The sequence below is a fragment of the Cyprinus carpio genome, chromosome B19 (assembly GCF_018340385.1).
Source record: "Cyprinus carpio isolate SPL01 chromosome B19, ASM1834038v1, whole genome shotgun sequence".
NCBI classification, from domain to species: domain Eukaryota; kingdom Metazoa; phylum Chordata; class Actinopteri; order Cypriniformes; family Cyprinidae; genus Cyprinus; species Cyprinus carpio.
In genome coordinates this window covers 27,153,255-27,158,254 of record NC_056615.1, presented here as the reverse complement: position 1 = coordinate 27,158,254, position 5,000 = coordinate 27,153,255, and the positions used below count along the sequence as shown (strand labels likewise).

Here is a 5,000-nt window from a genome sequence, read left to right as displayed (position 1 = left end):
ATTTATTTATTTAAATTGATATTGGCATTTGGCATAAAGAAAATTTAGTTCTATTATTGTTTTTTTTCTATTATTATATTCATTTACATTTATATTTTATCAAAAAATAAAATGTATATATAATAAATTTCTATTTGCAAAAAAAATTTTTTTATTTTATTTTTATATTCAGTTATTATATATTTGCATATATTTTTGCATAATTTTACATAAGTTTCATAAGCATGTTTTCCCCAAAATTCTCATCAACGTAATGCATAATAAATAAATAAATCAAATTATACAAAATATAAAAAATGTTATTTGTATAATATATATAAATGCATAATATAATAACTATATTCCAATTTTTAATTGTCTATTAGATTACAGTTTAGTTTTCAGCAGTGCTTCTGTTAGCTGCAGCTCAGCTTTGATTTCTAATTTGTTTGTATATATTTCAACAGACCACTGTCTGGGACATTTACACATAGTTTACGTCAGTGTATAGACTCTAATTTGTTTGTATTGTCTGGGACATTTACATAGTGTAGGTCAGTGTATAGACACTTCTCGACTGGAGACGCTCGGAGAGGAGCGCAGTTCTCCTTCAGACTCAGCTGCTGGTACAGCGCTTTATTCTGGAAGAACAAAGAACAGTTCAGTACTTGTCCTAAAATTACATTTTTTTTCATTTTTAATGAATTTTTGAAAGAATATTTAGCCGTTTCCTTCATTTTATCAATTTCATTACATCACTAAATGATCATTTTTGGGTAAATGTCTCTCTCACCTTTTGGTGTGGAGAATAGTCGTCCACCGTACTGAGGGGAAGAAAGAGAGAGAAAGCTGTTAGAGACACATGACGAGACGTTCACGACTGCAGAAACGCTCCTGAAGTGAGTCTGACAGATGCACTGAGAGACGGCTGATTTAACATCTGTCCGGACAGACAGAGACGTCTCCTGTGAGACTGACTCTACATCCATCCATCAGAGGTGATAGACTCAGGATTGTGTTTCTGTCTCGCTCCACAAACCAGACAGTGAGAATTATAAATGAGTGCTTAAATCACTGTCTCGTCCCTCGTTTAAACACAAAACCTTTCTGAGGGGGATAAAATTTCACGTTCTTTCTTTACCTGTGACAAAAGCCAGTGATTTGGCTCAATAGTTGCTCGTTTAAAGCTCAGGAGACTCAGCTATCAGTCTTCAGATGATCATCTCAGATGTTTCTCCCAAAGATCATTAGAAGAAATTAAAACAGACGGCTGTTGTTATACAGTAAGAGCCATAGAGCTATAGAATGGATTTACATAACCGCTCAGGATGGTTCTGGGAGAATTTAATGAGAAATGTGACTTTTGATTGCAGGTTTTGGTATTGTGGCAAATCTGAGCACACTTTGAGACGTAGTTGAGATGTTTCTAAAACTCTGGAGAAGACTAATGAGATTACTGAGGTCTTTTTCTCAGATACAAAAGCATTAGACTCAAGCAAAAGTCTCCATTTGACATTAAATACATTTAAAATAACTAAATGTTGGAGGTCATATTGAGATTTCTGAGTTTTGGTTGCAGATTTTGGTATTCTGACACTTGGTATTTTCACACTGTGACATTTATTTTAGTCAGTTTATTTGAGAAACATTATCAAAACCTCTAATGAAACTCTAGAGGAAACACACGTGAGATTATTGGAGACGCAATCCTCAATTTAATCTCACTGCTATCCAGAAGAAAAAAATGTAGATTTCAGAGAAATTCAAATAACTTATTTACTCTGAGAAACATTTGAGTTAATCTCTGTCTATTTTATTCCAATCTGAGCATAGTTTGAGACATTATTAAACCTATTAAGATCCTCCAGAGGAAACACAAGTGAGATTACTGGAGTCTCAAGTCACGTGTCATTGCTTTCTAAAAGAAACAACTGATGCGACGGGTCTGATGGACGGCCGTTCTTGACATCAGCAGAGATCACACACACTAATTACACCTCATAATTACACCTCGGAGTGTGTCAGCTCATTAAGTGGGATAACGAGCGTCTGCCTGCCAAACCCTGAGGATGAGAGCGGCTCCGGCGGACCAACGGGAAACTTTCCAGCTCAGGAGAGTCGTGCACGCTCATCTGCATTCCTGCTCATGCTTGCTCTGTTTTACTTGTCAAATACAGAAAACCTGCTTAAAAAGGGTTAATCGGATGCAAAATTCACTTTTACATGTTATTTGAACATAAATTGTTTTTTTTACTTGTCAAATACAGAAAACCTGCTTAAAAAGGGTTAATCGGATGCTATCACAATAAATGATGACCCTTTTCTCAGATCGAGGCATTCTCAGATTCCTGTCTGTGTGACATCACACAAAACCAGGCCCCTCCCACAACTGTTGATTGACAGTAGTGTTTTACTTGACCTGTAAACAGTCCACCGCTGTTTCACCGCAGGAGCAGGTGTAGACAAGAATGTCTCCGATTAGGTGATTGAGGTGTTTGTTGTTGGATGTAATAATGAACACAGCAGTCGTCATTTACTCCCGACATCTGAGCCACTGAAGACGCAGTGGATTACGATTGTTTCTGAAGGGAATACGCTCCCGATCTACATAAATGTGTCTATGTTCGCGCCAATTGTTCGTGATCCAGCTTCACCAACAGTGAGTGTAAGGTTTTTAAATGAATCTTTGCAAATCACCTTTCCTAATAAAATGCTAGTTAGCAAGTTCTGCGGTTAAATGAGAACTGCTCGTCACCCCACGGAAGAGAGGGGCGGGGTCAGCAGAGCTCATTAGCATTTAAAGTGACATGCACTGAAACGGCTTGGTGTGAACAGAGTTGTTCTGGGACAGGGTAAAATAGGTGTTGTTTTACACTACCACTGAGAAATTTTAACCAAAGTATGTTATAGACTTTTCATTAAGGCCGTAAACAATCATATCAACTTGTGGAAAATGGGCATCCGAAGACCCCTTTAAAACTGACTTTTGAGTCTCTCCACATGAAATGGATCAAATAGTTAATTATTTTAAAGGGGTCATATGATGCTGCTAAAAATAATATTATGTTGTGTATTTGGTGTAATGCAATGTGTTTATGCATGTTTTAAAGGGTTCAAAAAAAATCACATTTATAGCTGTACTGTACATTATTATTGCTTTTCTACCCCACCCGCCTTTTGAACCCCTCTTCGGACTTTTTTACAAAGACCTCATCGCGTTCTGAAAAGCGAGGTGTGCTCTGATTGGCCAGCTATCCCGTGCATTGTGATTGGCTGAATACATCAAGCGTGTGATGGAAATGTTACGCCTCTTATCATATTTGAAAACACAGCGTCTCCACTACATGGTGGTGGCGGCAACAGCACAACAGCACGGATAAAAGTTACGCCTTCTTTCTTTGCGTGAACATTTGGGCAGCGTAATGCAAATCTTCTCACATACTGACGTAGATATGTGGGGGCGTGTTAGAACGAGCCATTTTAGGGGGGTGTGGGCAAGTCTTAACTTTTATAAAGAATATCTCTTTGGGCTTGATACTGCAACTTTAGGGATCTTATCTATTCAGGAACAGCTTGTAATACTCCAAAGAGGAAGGAAAACATGAAATTGCATCATATGACAACTCACTGTCTCCGTCGCAGAAGTTTCTGGAACTCCTTCAGGTCCTTCTCCAGCATGGGGAACTCATATAAACGTCTTACGTCTTATATCGCATATTGATACGTCTGCACAGAAGATTATGCATTTATATTAGTGGTTGATTGATCAGTAGATATTTGGCATTTCACAGTTACTGGAATCAATAGCTTTTCCCATTTAGATGAATATGCCACAAGCCAGACTTTGACAGCAGAACTGCCTAAATAATGTTATTTTATATAATTTTATTAAGTAATAAAATAAATAAAATAAAGAGTTGAATATATCTCTATATTTCAGCACTGCACACTTAAAAAATAGACCAGAAAAATGTTATTTTATTTAATTTTGTTATGTAATAAAATAAATAAAATAATAATAATAAATACTTTAAAAAACATTTGAAAAAACGTAAAACAAAGCATGTTTTTTTTCATTGCGTTTAGTGACATAAAAATAATCAAACAGTTTAACAATGTAATCATGAATCATGCAAATACTCTTATAAGTGTATATAATAATTATTCTAAAAGTTTATAGTATTATATATTTTTTTAAATGCCTTTTTTATAAATTTTTAGCTTGTCATACTTTCAGTTTTCATTTTAATTTTCAATTAATTAGTTTTTAACACATTTTATTGTAATTGAAAAAAAAATATATATGTAAAAACTCATCTCTCTTCTACACGGTTGGATGCCAACTGAATGTGTGTATGAGAGACTGTGTGAGTTTTGACCTTGCATGCACACTGGGCAGTCAAGAGGCAATTTATTACCCAGCATGCACTGGGGATGTACCTTATAATAGTGTACATTCCCTCAATGCATGCTGGACATGGTCAGTACACAAACGCACCGAGGGAACAGTGTACTTTTACTGTTTCAGTGCTTTAAAACAGCGACTACACACACACACACACACACACACACACACACACACACGCACACACACACACACACACACACACTTTTCTCAGGGGCACTGTAGCGTTTGATGGAATCTGAATGTTTATTTGTCTTGTGTATAACTGAACACACTCTCTGACCCATTAACACCCCCCCCCATCCCGATTGTTGCCAGGCAACCATCACCTGGGAAACGCTGCATTTAATGATCTATACAGGCACTGTCAGACACGACGGTCACCATGGAAACACTGCACAAGTGTGTGTGTGTGTGTGGGTGGGTGGCTGGGACAAAGGCAGGTAGGAACAAGATGTGCATTTGTGATGTGTGTGTGTGTGTGTGTGTGTGTGTGTGTGTGTGTGAGAGAGATCTTGTGAAGATGACAGACTGAAAACTGTGAAACATCGACATGCGCATAAATGTCTATATTCACATCATAAATACCTACACACAACTACACAAACACACACTT

General features: G+C 36.9%; 1 pseudogene; it reads right to left on the bottom strand.

Moving 5' to 3' along the window:
* The window catches only part of LOC109046231, a 59,180-nt pseudogene that overhangs the window by 9,649 nt on the left and 44,531 nt on the right, over window positions 1-5,000 (bottom strand).